Here is an 18,155-nt window from a genome sequence, read left to right on the forward strand (position 1 = left end):
CACATTGATTGATTTGCGGATGTTGAACCAAAGTTGCAGCCCTGGAATAAATCCCACTTAGTCATGGTGAATAATCCTTTTAATGTACTGTTAAATCCTATTGGCTAGTATTTTGGTGAGAATTTTTGCATCTGTGTTCATCAAGGATTTTGGTCTGTAGTTCTCTTTTTTGATGGGATCCTTGTCTTTTTTTGGGATCAAGGTGATACTTGCCTCATAAAATGAGTTTGGAAGTTTTCCTTCCATTTCTATTTTTTGGAACAGTTTCAGGAGAATAGGACTTAGTTCCTCTTTAAAGGTTTGGTAGAATTCCCCTGGGAAGCCATCTGGCCCTGGGCTTTTGTTTGTTTGGAGATTTTTGATGACTGTTTCAATCTCCTTACTGGTTATGGGCTTCAGGTTTTCTACTGGTTATGGGTTCAGGTTTTCTATTTCTTCCTGGTTCAGTTGTGGTAGTTTATATGTCTCTAGGAATGCATCCATTTCTTCCAGATTGTCAAATTTGTTGGCAAAGAGCTGCTCATAGTATGTTCTTATAATTGTCTCTATTTCTTTGGTGTTGGTTGTGATCTCTCCTCTTTCCTTCATGATTTTATTTATTTGGGTCCTTTCTCTTTTCTTTTTGATAAGTCTGGTCAGGGGTTTATCAATCTTATTAATTCTTTCAAAGAACCAGCTCCTAGTTTCGTTGATTTGTTCTATTGTTTTTTTGGTTTCTATTTCATTGATTTCTGCTCTGATCTTTATGATTTATTTTCTTCTGCTGGGTTTAGGGCTTCTTTCTTGTTCTTTCTCCAGCTCTTTAGGTGTAGGGTTAGGTTGTGTACTTGAGACCTTTCTTGTTTCTTGAGAAAGGCTTATACTGCTATATATTTTCCTCTCAGGACTGCTTTTGCTGTGTTCCACAGATTTTGAAACGTTGTGTTTTCATTATCATTTGTTTCCATGAATTTTTTAAATTCTTCTTTAATTTCCTTGTTGACCCATTCATTCTTTAGAAGGATGCTGTTTAGTCTCCATGTATTTGGGTTCTTTCCAAATTTCCTCTTGTGATTGAGTTCTAGCTTCAGAGCATTGTGGTCTGAAAATATTCAGGGAATGATCCCAATCTTTTGATACTGGTTGAGACCTGATATAGGACCAAGGATGTGATCTATTCTGGAGAATATTCCATGTGCATTAGAGACGAATGTGTATTCTGTTGCCTTGGGATGAAATGTTCTGAATATATCTGTGGTGTCCATCTGGTCCAGTGTGTCATTTAGGGCCTTTATTTCCTTGCTGATCTTTTGCTTGGATGATCAGTCCATTTCAGTGAGGGGAGTGTTAAAGTCCCCTACTATTATTGTTTTATTGTTGATGTGTTTCTTTGATTTTGTTATTAATTGGTTTATATAGTTGGCTGCTCCCACGTTGGGGGCATAGATATTTAAAATTGTTAGATCTTCTTGTTGGACAGACTCTTTGAGTATGATATAGTGTCCTTCCTCATCTCTTATTATAGTCTCTGGCTTAAAATCTAATTGATCTGATATAAGGATTGCCACTCCTGCTTTCTTCTGATGTCCATTAGCATGGTAAATTCTTTCCCACCCCCTCACTTTAAATCTGGAGGTGTCTTCAGGCTTAAAATGAGTTTCTTGGAGGCAACATATAGATGGGTTTTGGTTTTTTTTTATCCATTCTCTTACCCTGTGTCTTTTGATTGGGGCATTTAGCCCATTAACATTCAAGGTAACTATTGAGAGATATGAATTTAGTGCCATTGTATTTCCTGTAAGGTGACTGTTACTGTATATTGTCTCTGTTCCTTTCTGATCTACTACTTTTAGGCTTTCTCTTTGCTGAGACAACCCCTTTCAATATTTCCTGTAGAGCTGGTTTGGTGTTTGCAAATTCTTTCAGTTTTTGTTTGTCGTGGAAGCTTTTTATCTCTCCTTCTATTTTCAAAATGATAGCCTAGCTGGATATAGTATTCTTGGCTGCATGTTTTTCTCGTTTAGTGCTCTGAATACATCATGCCAGCTCTTTCTAGCTTGCTAGGTCTCTGTGGATAAATCTGCTGCCAATCTAATATTTTTACTATTGTATGTTACAGACTTCTTGTCCCGGGTTGCTTTCAGGATTTTCTCTTTGTCACTAAGACTTGTAAATTTTACTATTAGGTGATGGGGTGTGGACCTATTCTTGTTGATTTTGAGGGGGGTTCTCTGCACCTCCTGGATTTTGATACTTGTTCCCTTTGCCATATTGGGGAAATTCTCTCCAATAATTCTCTCCAATATACCTTGTGCTCCCCTCTGTCTTTCTTCTTCTTCTGGAATCCCAATTATTCTAATGTTGTTTCATCTCTGGTGTCACTTAACTCTCGAATTCTCCCCTTGTGGTCCCGTATCTGTTTGTCTCTCTTTTGCTCAGCCTCGTTATTCTCTATCATTTGGTCTTCAATATCACTAATTCTTTCTTCTGTCTCATTTATCCTAGCAGTGAGAGCCTCCATTTTTTATTGCACCTCATTAATAGCTTTTTTGATTTCAACTTGGTTAGATTTTAGTTCTTTTATTTCTCTAGAAAGGGCTTTTATATATCCAGAGAGGGTTTCCTCTAATATCTTCCATGCCTTTTTTGAGCCTGGCTAGAACCTTGAGAATCATCATTCTGAACTCTAGATCTGACACATTACCAATGTCTATATTGATTAGGTCCCTAGCTTTTGGTACTGCCTCTTGTTCTTTTTTTTTGTGGTGAATTTTTCCCCCCTGTCATTTTGTCCAGATAAGAGTATATGAAGGAGCAAATAAAATACTAAAAGGGTGGCAAAGACCCCAGGAAAATATGCTTTAACCAAATCAGAAGAGACCCCAAATCGTGTGGGGAGAAAGGGTATAAAAAGAGTTCAGAAAAAAAAAAGAAACAATTAAATAAAGAATACGAATAAAGAAAAAATATAAAAAAGAAATATATATATATTAAATAAACTAGTTAAAAAACGTTTAAAAAAAGGGTATAGTTAAGAAAAATTTAGCAGCAGAAGAAAAAAAATTGAAAAAAAAAATAAAAACATCCCAAATTAATTAACAGCAAGACTAATGAATCATGGGGAGAAAGCCATGAGTTCAGTGCTTTGCTTTCTCCTTCTCTGGAATTCTGCTGCTCTCCTTGGTATTGAACCTGCACTCCTTGGTAGATGAACTTGGTCCTGGCTGGATTTCTCGTTGATCTTCTGGGGGAGGGGCCTGTTGTAGTGATTCTCAAGTGTCTTTGCCCCAGGCAGAATTGTACTGCCCTTATCAGGGGCCAGGTTGAGTAATCCGCTCGGGTTCACTTTTGGGAGCTTTTGTTCCCAGAGGATGGGAATGAAAACGGCAGCCTCTCAGTCTCCGACCCAGAGGAGGCGAGAGCTTGGGGCCCCACTCCTCAGTGCGCCCTCAGAGAATAGTGCCCAATAATACCCGTCTCCCTGGCCTCTAGCCACGCACCGAGCTCATCCAGGCTGCCACCGGTTTAAGGTAACCCCAAGCTGAGAGCTCACTCCTCAGCTCTGTCTCTGTAGCCGGCTTCCCCTTTCTAATACCTGTAAGCTCTGTGACAGTCAGACATCCCCGATCCTTTTGTAACCCTGCGGGACCTGGGGCCACGCTGACCCCACGTGGGCTGCACCCCGGTTTAGCCTCTGGAGCGATGTCCCTCAGTGGAACAGACTTTTAAAAATCCTGATTTAGGGCTCCCTTGCTCTATTGCTTGCTGGGAGCCAGCCCCTCCCCCCGCGGTTTATCTTCCCGTCGCTTTGGATTCACTTCTCTGCCAGTCCTACCTTTCAGAAAGTGGTTGATTTTCTGTTTCTAGAAATGCTGTTCTTCTTCTCTTCGATCTCCCATTGGATTTGTAGGTGTTCAATGTTTAGATAAGCTGTGCTACCTGATGTAGTCTCAGCCTGCTACTTCTCTGCCATCTTGACTCCTCTCCCCTGTTATGTTTTAATTTTAATGTTTACTTGCTGGCCCCCAAGATTAAGGAGGTAGGTGAGAAATTCCACTTTGTTAGAATCAAGGTGGACAATGATTTATACAATGAAGGGAAAAACAACCATGTCCTTCAAAAAGGACAGAGTTTTTCAGTAGATATGAGACAATTGCCTAGCTACCCTCAGCAATATCAGAGTGCCTGAGCTATGCTTTTCCTTGGCTTCCAACTTTGACATAAATGGCTGATTTCCTAAACCTGGTGAAGACTCTGCTGAAGGAAACCCTGTTCATAAACACTATACCTTGTGTTGATTTTGCCTAATTGGTCTGATGCTTCCATTGAAATGAAGAAAGCTTTACTCAATTGAGAAGTTCTGGCTGGATGCTCTGACATCACTGACTTTCACTTTCTTCCACATCAGGGCCTGTTTCCATGACTCTGATTTGCCCCAGCAGAAGAAGTGCTTGAATCTTTATTTTAGCTTGGATGTGAAGTCAGTCAAAGGGATTTCCAGGAAGTGGACATATCTGTGGAGAAGATCAAGAGTTTCACCAGTCCTTGAATCTCTGGTTAATCCTGGAGAATAACTACATAACAGCCAAGGCCATGAAGTGTGCTGAAGGTCATTGCTTGATGAACGAAGGCCTCTAAACCATTCTCTTCCAGTTTTTGAAAATATACTTTTTACATCTGCAATTCATTTGAAATCATGTATTCAGTGGCCAGTGATGCTAAAATTCTTTCACATGAGACTTTAGAGAGCCAATGGTGTGGTAATCTGAGAAAAGCTAAGAAGTGTTCCTTCTCTACACGCTGAAGCTTACCAGTTGGCAGTTTGGTAGCTTGTTATGGTTAAGAGCTTTGGCTCACAATCCAGTTGTCTTCATTCATTCACTTTCTTACCTGTTCATTCAGCATTAATTGAATAGTCACAATTACGTGAAGATCTAGGGCTCCTTCAGCAGACCTCAGCCATTGCCTGAGTACTTTCCAAATGTGTAGTATGGATACTGCAGCAAATAAAACAAACCAAGTCCATGCTAACATGAACCTTCCTATTAGGGGGGAAATACAAGAAATAGTGGAGAAATGAAAAGGTGACATGGAGTCCAGGAGTGGTGGTGCTATGAAGAAGAATAAAGAAGTATAAGCAGAGAGGGAGGCCTCTCTGAGGACTTGACCATTGAGAAGAGACACAAAATATGCATATGTAGGATTAGTGTTCTTGGTGGAGGGAACAGCAAATTCTAAGGTCATGAAAAATGCAAGGAGCTTGCCACGTCCATGATTACCTGGGGGGCCCCTGGGTTGCAGTATGCACTAGTGTGCACAATGGGAGAGTGTTAGGAAAGGAAGGCTTACAAATAATCATGGACCAGTGATGTAGTATACTGGAGGGCCTGGTAATTTCTTGAGAAGTTATTCTAATTATGATGAAACCACTGAAGGGAGGCTTTGGAAGGAGTTTGGCAGATAGATGATCAAGGAGTCTGACTAGATAAGCCTAAAGAACCTAACATGCCTATTTAGTTGTTCAGTGAGAGAAGGCACAGGATTGGTTGAGTGAGAGACAGAGGGTGTGAAAAGAGCCTGGACTCCAGATGTTTTTTGAATATAGTCCTGCCAAGGTTTGTTGACCTGCTGGGGGAAGATATGGGAGGGAGGATATAAAAATCATATGCTGGATTTGTCCTGAGCATCTGAATGAAGAGAAGTGCCTATCAAGGAGTTAGGGAAGGCTCTAGGAGAGTAGCCCTGATGCTAAGGGTGAAGCAGGGGAGTCAAGAATCAGGAGCTCAGAAATGGAACTATGAGACTTGAGGTGTCTGTTTGAATTCGGAAAGGAGATGCTGTGTGTGATGAGGGAGCAGGAGGCTGGCTGAGGACAAAGCAAAAACTGGCACCTTGCACCCCCTCTCTACCCGCTCCCCTCAGTAATGTGTGTGACACTCCTCAGGCACCTCTGACTGCCATAAGCAAGAAACAAATAGTTAACTTGCAGAAATCACAATCCTGCAGGACAGGAGTTTCCCTTGGTTTACCAATGTCCTGGAGATTTACAACAAAGAAGCTATCTTAACAATAGCACAATTTCCAGAGGCAAATAACTCAGTTCCTCAAGCCCTAAATAAAGTTAAATTTCTTCTAAACCCAAATCTCACTAACAAAGACGCTTGATAGCAGAAATGTGAATGGCTTGCCAAAAGACAACATTGATCAAGCAGCAAGTCCTCCAGTATCCCTGCACCTTGTAGGCCCTCTTTAGCATATGAAACCTCCCTTTTCCCTCACCTTCCCCCAGCCGCAGGGTGCATAACCTGCAATTCCTCACAACCGGGGCAGCAGCTCTTTCTGCCCACGGGTCCTGTCCCCATGCTTTAATAAACCACCATTTTGCATCAAAGATGTCTCAAGAATTCTTTCTTGGTCATTGGCTCCAGACCTCAGCCCATCAAACCTTACCTAGGTTCTAGAACTTCATCATGTGCACAGGTGGATATTTGTCTGAGGGTGAGTAGAGAGCATCGCTGTGCACCTTTCAAGATGTCTAACTTACGGCATATCACTCAAAAGCATTTCCTTTTACCCTCAAAATAGGGATTGAGTCACTCACTCAGGGACCTTGTGGGGATACGAAGTCCTAAGGCAATTTAACATTTACTAAAAGAAGTATGGGACAGTGAAAGTGCTCCATGGAGACACTGGAACTATTAGGAAGCACAACATAGGTAAATTAACTTAGGACAAAGAAATTTGTCATCACAAACCTTCTCTCCAGGGAACATTTGGGTCATTTGTTAACTGCCCCACCACCCCAAATTGGTATCCACTTTATGAGCAACATTCTGGACAAGACATTTCTTTTTCAATTGAATTGCCTTAGGAGTTGTCAAAATATGTTTAATTGTATGTAGGTCAATTTCTGTCAACTCTATTCTGTTCCATTGTTGTGTATATCTATCCTTTCTTCCATACCACAATGTCCCAATTATGCTGATTTTCTAGGAAGTCTTAGAATGGGGTAAAAAAGGATTTTAGGAAGTAGTGAAACAATTTTGTGTGATACTAGATTTCCATTTGTTCAAACCCATAGAATGGACACCAAGAGTGAACCCTAATGTAAACTACTGGCTTTGAGTGATAATGGTGTGTCAGTGTAGGTTCATGGATTTTAACAAAGGACCCACTCTCTGGGGAATGTTTATAGTGGAGGAGGCTGGGCCTGTCTGTGTGGATGAGGGGATCTATGGGAAGCCTCAGTTCTTTGCACTCAAGTTTGCTTTGGTCCAAAAACTGCTCTAAAAATAAAGTCTTTAAAAAATGCAAAAACAACAATAAAAAAAGAATGGGGTAAGAATAAGGTGTGAGGCTTCAAACTTTATTCCTATAAATTTCATAATTGCTTTCCTCTTATGTTTCCCTTGTTTTTCCTATGTATTTTTGGAATTAGCTTGTCTATATCTCTGAATGAAGCTTTTGGGATTTTGGTTGGGATTCTTTTGAATCTATAGATCTAATTGGGGAAAACTGCCCTCATCACATTAGTGATGCTTTCAATCTATGAACACACTTTGTATTTTCTTGTATTTGAAACTTCTTATTTTCCTACATCACATTTTGTAGTTTTCAGTGTATAGCTCCCGCTTATATTTTGTTGTTTTTACCTAAGTATTTCATTTATTTGTTTTGATGTAATTTTACTGAAAAAAAATTTAATTTTAATTTTTCATTACCAGAACACAGGGTTATTTTGTAAAGTGGACTTCCTTTTTGTGACATTTCACTGATTATTAGTTGAGGAATTTTTTATGGATGTGTTAAGATATTGTATTTTAAGATTTTATTTATTTATTTGACAGAGAGAGAGACATCAAAAGTAGGCAGAGAGGCAGGCAGAGAGAGAGGGGGAAGCAGAATTCTTGCTGAGCACAGAGCTGGATGTGGGAGAGGGAGAGGCTCCATTCCAGGATCCTGAGATCATGACCTGAGCCAAAGGCAGAGGCTTAACACACTAAGCCGCCCAGGAGCCCGTGTTGAGATTTTTTGATGAAAAATTTATGTCTCCTTTGGACAGGGGGAGTTTTGTGTTTTTTTCTTTCCAGTAAGTATACCTTTCTTTTAGTCTTATCTTATTGCACAAAGTGAGATCTCAAGTAGCATATAGTATAGATTGCTGAGAGAGGATATCCTTGTCTTGTTCTTGCTATTAGGAGAAAGCAATTAGTCTTTTAATAACATGATTAAAAATGATATTAGCTGTAGGGTTTTTGTTAGTTTATTTGTTAAAAAGAATGGTGTTCATTAGGTTAAGGAAGTTCTATTATTAGCTTATGAAAGTTTTTTTTTTAAGATTTATTTACTTTTTAAGATTTTATTTATTTATTTGACAGAGAGAGAGATCACAAGTAGGCAGAGAGGCAGGCAGAAAGAGAGGCGGAAGCAGGATCCCTGCTGAGCTGAATGCCCTATGCGGGGCTCAATCCCAGGACCCTGAGATCATGACCTGGGCCGAAGGCAGAGGCTCAACCCACTGAGCCACCCAGGCACCCAAGACTTATTTATTTTTAGAGAGATAGAGTTTGTGAAGCAGACTCCCTATTGAGAGGGGAGCCTGATGAGGGCTTAATCCCAGGACACTGAGATCATGACCTCGGCCAAAATCAAGAGCCAGATGCTCAACCAATTAGCCACCCAGGCACCATCTCTGAAAGTTTGTTTGTTTGTTTGTTTGTTTGTTTAATAGTAAATGAATGGTAAGTATTACTGAAATGTTTTCCTGCATCTATTGAGATTGTTACTAGTTATTTCTCATTGCATCTTATTGCAATCCTGTGTGTTAGAGTGATTAATTTTTTTTTTTCCTACTGTTCACAGAGCTTTGATTCCTGGAAAGAATCTCACTTGGTTGTGACATATCAGCCTTGTCACATATTGCTGTGACTGCATTGCCAACATTTATGAATACTGCCATGCTTATATCCATGAAGGTTGCTTCCTTAGTCTTCTAATTGCTTGTAATTGTGTTTTATTTTCTTGGTTTGGTACTGAGGTGTACTGGCTTCATGAAATGAGTCAGAAGGTGTGCCTTCCTCTTCTGGAAGACCTTTATAGAATTAGTACTATTTCTTCTTTAAATGTTTGGTAGAATTTACTAGTAAAAATATAGACCTGGAATTTTTCCTTCCTTCTGCCCTCCCTCCTTCTTTCATTCCTTCCTTCTTTTTATCCTTCCTTCCTTCTCTCTTCTTTTTGGGAAACATTTTAGTTAATAGTAAAGATTGGTTGGACTGTCTCCTTTGGTAGTTTGTGTCTCTCAAAGAATTAGTATATTTTGTGAAAGTTGTTAAATTTGTGAACATAGAGCTCTTAGTATTCCTTATTATCCTTTTAATGTCCATGGGAACAGGATTGATGTCCCACATTTCATATATTCTGTTGATAAGTTAGTCTTGTCTCTTTGTTTTGCTCAGTCTGACTAGCAGCTTATCAGATTTATTGATCTCTTGAAACAGCTGACTTCCTCATGTTGATTTGTAAATTTGGAAACCGTAACATTAGCTATCATGTTATTTTACTTTCCAGTATACAATATAATGATTCAAATATTCCACAGACTATCGAGGGCTCCTTGTTATAAGTGCACTCCTTAATCCCCATCACATACTGAACCTGTCTCCTGAGTACAGCAGGAAGCTAGGGGCTTGGCGTGCATTAGCTGCAGTGGCGGGGCCCTGGTGGGGTCCAGTGGTGGCAATGAGCAGGGCAGCCATGGCTGAGCATGCAGAGGCGGGGGATGGAGTGAGGTAGCCTCTTGGGGTGTATAGCAGCTAGACAGGACACATGTGGCATATATATATTTGCACGGAGCTGCCAATCCTAGGCCAGTTCCCCCAAGGCCAATGGTTGGTGGGAGCACAGTTGCTTTAGTGGCACTGGCCAGGGGCTCGGTGTTTGGCAGCAGCAGTGGCCAGGGGCACACTACATGTGTGTAGTGTCTAGGTAGGGTGCACGTGGCACTAGCAGTACTTGCACTAGGCCTGGTGGTGCACACTGGCAGCAGGTGAGGGAGCAAGTGTCTGTGCAGCGCCTCCTGTAATAGGTGGCTCCGTGCCTATGCTGAGGGGCAGGGGAAAAAATGGCACTTGTCAGCTCCTTTTTTCCTGGAGGAGTCCACCCACAGTCTCTCAAATCCTGACAAAGACATCTCCCTCCTGTTTACTCCAGGCATTGTACAAACTATGCATTCTGTGTTGCCTCTCTGCTGGCTGTTATCTCTTTAAAGGTGGGGACCCATCTTTCACTGGCCTTCCAGGCTTACCCAGTGATGAGCCAGCTGAGTTTTAAAGCTGCAGGCTCCAAGTCCTGCTGGTTGTATAAACTTTTGGAATTCAGTCCATCTGGTTTTTGAGGCCCTGTGTTATGGTGACTTGTTTTCCCTTGTGTGGGCTCCCCGGAGTTTCCCCTCCCCACATGGCTACAACAGACTCTCCATAGTTAATCCTAGAGAGGAGGCCACATGCAAAATAGAAGGAAGGGCAGAGATGCAGTCAAGAACAAAACTCCCAGTGTCCTTAACCACAAAGTGGAAGGACACCACAAACACAGAGAAGGAAGAGGAACAGAGCCCACATTAGGCACACCAGACATGGGGTCCTGGCATGGGGAAGATGAGTACCCATAACATTTGCTTTGAAGCCAAAGGGGCTTAAGTGTAGGAGTTTTTATAATCAGTGGTGCTTAACACCAGGTACTTGAAAAGTCATCAGACTCAGCTCTGGGTGAGCCAAAGGTCATAGGAAACTGGCCCCAGATCTTCAAGAAACAGCATAAACAAACAACACTGTTGAGATACAGTTAGATGCAGAGGTCTCAAAAGTCCCCTGGGGTGCACAGGAAGGAGATTTATTTACTAATCTCAGAATGTGCACTGGAGGGCCAAGCATCTTTAGGAGACTTCTCCAAGAACAAAGGAGCTGCTGAGTGCCACTTCTCTCTCCACCATCACCTAGTTACCAGAACACCTGCAGGACCAGCATGAGCCCTTTCTACAGAGCTTGCTAGCATTACATGAACCACCTCCACATTCTGGAGTGTACCTCCCATATCCAACATGTCTCATTTGTGTAGGAGTCCCTCCAAAGTATCTCCAGAGGGATCTAATCCTTCATGTAACCCTGGTAGGGGTCAGGGACCAACACCTACCTTAGCACTGCGAACCCCACCTCCATGTATTCCAGTGGACTTGTTTCCGTCAATCCGCTGCACCTAGCAGAAGTCCCTTGAAAGCAGTTCCTGATTTCCCTCATTCTGCAAGCAGATCCAGCTGTGTCCTGCTCCACTCCAGAGTGACTTTTAGTCCATAGAGAAGGGGAGATAAACACACATAGGAGTTTAATTACAGTCGTAGCAGTGGGCGAGGGACAGATGTCTGTTCTGCCTTCCAGTCCAGCCCACTAAGAAAAACCTCACTGGAGGCTGCACAAGAGGAAGCCTTGTATTGGGGGGTCACTACAACCCTAAGACAAACTGTGGGCAGACATCTGGCCTGACTGCAGACTACCCACAACTAAAGCCTCAGGGACAACTTAAGGAGACTATTCTGCTGTTTGGTGTGACAATAGTCCTGCCAAGTGGACTGTGAGCAGGCAACTTCTCTGACTCAAATACAAAGCCAGGGAGCCTCCAAAACCTCCCTTAAGAGAACAGGTACTATAGAGAAAGCAAATGGGGCCAGAGCAGTCAGCTAGAATGAAAGCAAATCCATTTTAATCATATTAAGTAGGACACACAGAACACACATGACACACTACAGATGCACCTGTTTCTGGTGAGCAGGAGACATCGGACTATGGTGCACTACAGAACCTCTTCTTAAAGACACTGCTTATAAGGTCAGGAGACCTAGATGACTTTTCTACTGCATAGATTCATATACAGAGAGTTAGACAAAATAAGGAGAAGGAGAATATATACCAAATGAAAGCCAGGACAAAATAACAGTAAAGGAGCTAACTGAAATGGAGTTAAGAAATACACTTGATAAATAATTCAAGGTAATGATCATAAATATAATGCTGACATTGAGAAGAGTAGAAGATCTCATACAGTGACAAGATAGAAAGAAAGAGTAGAGGGACTCATGGGTTGCTCAGACAGTTAAGGGTCTGACTTTGGCTTAGGTCATGATCTCAGGGTCTTAGCCCTGCATCAGGTTCTCCACTTGGAGGAGAGTTTTTTCTCTCTCTCCCTTTGCCTCTACCCCTCCTTGTGCTCCCTCTCTCTCTCTGTCAAAGAAATAAACAATTAAAAAAATAAAGAGTAGAAGATCTCACTCAGTGACCAGACAAAAAGAGAAAATATGAAATAAAAACCAGTAAGACATGAAGAACTCAATAACTTTTATTAAAAATTTACTAGAGTGAAGAAAAAATAGAGTAGAAATAATAGAAGAACAGACCAATGACCCAGAAGACAGAGTAATAAAAAGGAACCAGGAAGAAGAGAAAAAAGAAAAGAGAGTGGCAAAAAATGGGAATTAATTGATTAAGGAAACTTGGTGACATAATGAATGTAATAAGATTTCCATTGAGGGATCCCAGAGGGAGAAGAGAGATTTAAAAAATTATTTTAAATCAACTTTTGGGACTTCATCAAGATCAAAAGCTTCTGCACAGCAAAGGAAACAGGCAACAAAACAAAACAAACAAAACAACAAAACAAAGAGGCAACCCACAGAATGGGAGAAGATATTTGCAAATGACACAACAAACAAAGGGCTGATATCCAACATGTATAAAGAACTTCTCAAGCTCCACACCCAAAAACCAGATAATCAAGTCAAAAAATGGCCAGAAGACATGAACAGACACTTCTCCCATGAGGACATACAAATGTCTAGGAGGCACATGAAAAAAATGTTCATCCTCATTAGCCATCAGTGAAATTCAAATCAAAACCACACTGAGATATCATCTTACATCAGTTAGAACAGCCAAAATTCACAAGGCAAGAAACAGCAAATGTTGGATAGGATGTGGAGAAAGGGGAACTCTCTTACACTGTAGGTGGGGATGCAAGTTGGTGCAGCCACTTTGGAATACAGTGTGAAGGTTCCTCAAAAAATTCAAAACAGAGCTATCTTATGGCCAGGCAATTGCACAGCTGGGTATTTACCCCTAAGATACAGCTATAGTGAAAAGAAGGGGCATGTGCACCCCAGTGTTCACAGGAGCAGGGGCCACAATTGCCAAACTGTGGAAAGAGCCAAGATGCTCTTCAACAGACAAATGGATAAAGAAGATGTGGTCCATATATTCTATGGAATATTACTCAGTCATCAGAAAGGATGAATACCAAACTTTTGTATCAACATGGATGGGACTGGAGGAGATTATGCTGAGTGAAATAAGTCAAGCAGAGAGAGTCAGTTATCATATAGTTTCACTTACTTGTGGAGCATAAGGAATAACACAAAGAACATTAGGAGACGGGAGGGAAAAAAAGGGGGGGAAATTAGAGGGCATGACGAACTAAGAGAGACTGTGTACTCTGAGAAACAAACTGAGGGTTTTAGAGGGGAGTAGGGTGGGGGGGATGGTCGAGCCTGGTGGAGGGTATTAAGGAGGGCACGTATTGGGTGCCTGGGTGGCTCAGTGAGCTAAACCCTCTGCCTTCAGATCAGGTCATGATCCCAGGGTCCTGAGATTGAGTCCCACATTGGGCTCTCTGCTCAGCAGGGAACCTGCTTCCCCCTTTCTCTGCCTGCCTCTCTGCCTACCTGTGATCTCTCTGTGTCACATAAATAAATAAAAAATCTTATAAAAAGGGGGGGCACGTATTGCATGGAGCACTGGGTGTTATACATAAACAATGAATCTTGGAACAGTGCATCAAAAACTAATGACATACTGTATGGTGACTAACAGAACATAATAAAAATAATGATACAAAATAGAACAGAAGGAGAGATAAAGGGTTTCCCAGAGAAAATACACTTGGAGGAATTCATCACCACAAAATCAGTATTATAAGAAATGTTAAAGGGAAATCTGAGTGGAAAGAAAAGGCCATAATCAGGACTAAGAAAAATAAGGAAGGAAGAAATTTCACAGGCAAATACAAACATAACAAATGTATTAGGCTAATCGCTTACAAGACCAATCTCGAGGTTAAAGCAGAAAGACAGTAAAATCAATTATATATATAAAAATCAGTCAAGGGATTCATAGCTAAAAGGGTGTAAAGGCTGACTCCATATATATAAAGCATTGGGGTACAAGGCATAAAGAATGGGTTCAAACTTAAGTGACCATCAACTTAATAAAGGCTGCTATGTGCACAACATTTACATGCAAACCTAATGCTAACCACAAATCTAAACCCTGTAATCAATATACAAAAAATAAAGAGAAAGGAATCTAAGTATATCACTAAAAAAATGCCATCAAACTATAAGAGAGCGAAAGAAAAAGGAAGAGAGAAGAACTAAAAATACAAGCATATTTATAAAAAATGACAGTAAAAAAGACAAGCATATTTATCAATCAACAATTTGGTTGTAAAACAACCACATGTTCCAAACAAAAGACATATGTGAGTGAGAGCATAAAAAAGCAAGACCCATGTATAATTTGTCTACAAGAGACTCAGTTCAGATGAAAATATTCATGCAGATTGAAAGCAAACTCATGCAGAAACATTTTTCATGCAAACGGAAGTAAGAATACCAGAGCAGCAATGCTTATATCAGGCAAATAGTCTTTAAAACGAATATTGTTGGAAAAGACAAAGAAGGATATACATTATCATAAAAAAAAGAGTCCAACAAGAAGATATAATAATCACAGACGATTTGTATACACCCAACATGGGAGCACCCAGATATGTAACCCAAGTATCAACACACATACAGGGAATAATCATAAGGAATACGATACTAGGGGACTTGAACACCCCACTGACATCAATGGCTAGATCATCCAAATAAAAAAAATCAAGAAGGAAACAGTGGCTTTGAATGACACACTGGACTAGATGGATGTAACAGATACATCAGAAGATGGCATTCTAACCAGCAGAATGCAGATTGTTTTCAAGTTTAAATTAAAAAAAATACAAGGAGAGGAATGAAAATGAAAACACAATGGTCCAAAATCTTAGGGATGAAGAGAAACTATTCTAAGATGGAAAACTGTGGCAATACAGGCCTATGTCAGCAACAACAAATCTCACGAAAGCAAGCTAATCCTACATCTAAAGGAGCTAGAAACACAAGAAACAAAACACAGCACTAGACAGGGAAGGGCGTAATGAAGATTATGAATGTAATAAACACAATTGAAATCAATCAATCAATCAATCAATCCCCCAACAATTGAAAAGATCAATGAAAGAAGGAGCTAGTTCTCTGAAAAGATCAACAAGAATGATAAATGTTTAGCCAGACTCATGAGAGAAAGAGGGAGAGAGAGAGAGAGACATAGAGACAAGAGGATTTAAATAATCAAAATCAGAAGATAAGGAAAAGTAACTACTGACACCTCAGAAAGTTAAAGGACTGTAAGAGAACACATTGGATAGCCTAGGAAAAAAAAGGCTAAATTGTTAGAAACATACACCCTGCCAAACCTCATACAAGAAAGAATAGAAAATGTGAAAAGATTGATACCTAGCAATGAAATGGGATTATAATTCAAAACACTCCCAGCAAAGTCCAGGACCACATACCTTCAAAGATGAATTCTATTAAACAGTTAAGAAGAGTTAATAACCTATTCCTCTGAAACAATTCCAAAAAACAGAAGAGGAAGGAAAACTTCCAAATTCATTCTGAGAGGCCAGCATTACCCTGAGACCAAAAGTAGATAAAGACATTATAAAAAAAAGGAAACAACCGGACACTAGCTCTGATGAATACAGATGCAAAATGCTCAAAAAGATTAAATAAACTTAACCAAGGAGGCAAAAGACCTGTACTCGGAAAACTATAACACACTGATGAAGGACATCGGAGATGACACAGACACATGGAAATATATACCACACTCATGGACTGGAAAACTCAATAAATGTTAAACGTCTAAAATATGCAACACAATGTGCAGATTCAATGCAAGCCCTATCAAAATACAAATAAACAGACCTAAAAAAAAGAGCCCTTAAAAGAGTCCTCAAATTTTAAAATTGGAATCACAAAATACTTTGAATATTCAAAGCAAACTTGAAAAAAAAAAAGAGAACAAATCTGGAGATACCATAATTCCAGATTTCAAGATATACTAGAAAGTGTCATAATCAAAACAACATGGTATGGGTACAAAAATAGACACAATATCACTGGAACAGAATAGAGGGCCCAGAAGTAAACTCACAATTATATGCTCTATGAATCTATGCAATGGGAAAAAGACATTCTCTTCAACAAATGGAGTCGGGAAAACTGGAAAACTACATGCAAAACCACGAAACTGGACCAGTTTCTGACATCATATGTAAAAGTAAACTCAAATGCATTAAAGACCTAAATGCGAGATCTGACACCATAAAAATCCTAGGAGAGAATACAAGAAGTGTCCAACTTTAGTTATAGCAACATTTTTTGAGGCGGGGGAAACAAAATAAAAAATAAACTATTGGGAACCATGTTAAAAAAAAAAAGAAGGTTTGTACAGTGAAGGAAACCATGAACTAATCAAAAAGACAATCTACTGAATAGACGATATTTGGTAATGATCTATCCAATGAGGGGTTAATATCCTAACTGATGAAACTCAATACCAAAACCCCCCAAATAATCCAATTTCAAAAATAAGAGACATGAACAGCCATTTCTCCAAAGAAGATGTACAGATGGCCAACGGACACATGAAAAGATGCTCAACACCACTGACCATCAGGAAATGCAAACTAAAGCCCAATGAGTTATCACCTCACACTTTTCAGAGGGACTGAAATAAACACACATGCACACACACACATACACACACACACACACGAAACAGATGTTGCTGATGATGTGGAGGAAAGGAACCTCCCACGTTGTTGATGAGAATGCAAACTGGTGCAGCAAATCTGGAAAACAGTATGGAGGTTCCTCAAAACCTTAAACATAGAGCTGTCCTGGGATCCAGCAAATGCACTACTAGGTAATTACAGAAAGGATACAAATATATAGTTTTGAAGGGGTACCTGCATTATCTACAATAGCCAAGTTATGGAAAGAGCCCAAGTGTCCATCCACGGATGAATGGATAAGGAAGTATGTGATCTATACCAGAATATTACTCAGCCAGGAAAAAGAATGAAAGCTTGCCATTTGCCATGGAGCTAGAGAGCGTTGTGCTAAGCAAAATAGGCGAGTCAGAGTAAGAAAAACTCCATAGAATCTCACTCATATGTGGAACTTAAGAAACCAAACAAATGATCCTAGGGGGATAAAAAAAGGGAGACAAGCCAAGACATAGACTGTTAACTACAGAGAAGAAAAGTGATGGTTCCCAGAGGGGAGGTAGGTGGGAGGATATGTGAAATAGATGTTGAGGAATGAGTGCACTCATCATGATGAGCACTGTGTCATGGTTAGATGTGTTGAATCACTGTTTGTACCCCTGAATCTAATATAACACTGTATGTTAACTATACTTGCAATTTTAAAAATTAAAAATAAATAAATAAGTGCAAATAAATAAATAAATAGAATCTTGAAATAATTTTTATTTTGTTAAGCCAATAATTACCTTAATTTGTTTTATGCTCTGTATTTCTATAAATGTTGGGTCTTTTTGTTTAATTACACAGTTATCTAGCTTTGTAACACTGGTGTGTTCCAACGTAAAACAAGTTTTACTGAGTAAAATCTAGCCCTTACACTGTCTCTGCACACAGTACCACTAATTCCCCTATAGATAATGGAATTTTATTACTGAAATTGTCTTTTGTTAAATTGAAGAACATAGCAAATATTTATTCATATTTTGCACTGTCTTAGATCATCACTAACATGATATATGGACTTATTTCTTGCACTGAACAGTATATCCTGGAGATGAGAACATAGCAGTGTACAGGGTGTTACTTCTTTGTACCCTTGTCCTGTCATCTATTTTGGGGCTGTAACATTTCCTGCTGAAGAACATTGGATTTTTTTTTTTTTTGATTTTTTTAAACAGCTTTATTGAGGGGCACCTGGA

At 39.9% G+C, this 18,155-nt stretch overlaps 1 pseudogene; it reads left to right on the top strand.

Annotated features, from left to right (window-relative positions):
- The first annotated feature begins 3,994 nt into the window (after positions 1-3,994).
- On the top strand, positions 3,995-4,783 carry LOC122916420 (annotated as a pseudogene).
- Positions 4,784-18,155: the final 13,372 nt, after the last annotated feature.

Source organism: Neovison vison, chromosome 1 (genome assembly GCF_020171115.1).
Source record: "Neovison vison isolate M4711 chromosome 1, ASM_NN_V1, whole genome shotgun sequence".
Lineage (NCBI taxonomy): Eukaryota > Metazoa > Chordata > Mammalia > Carnivora > Mustelidae > Neogale > Neogale vison.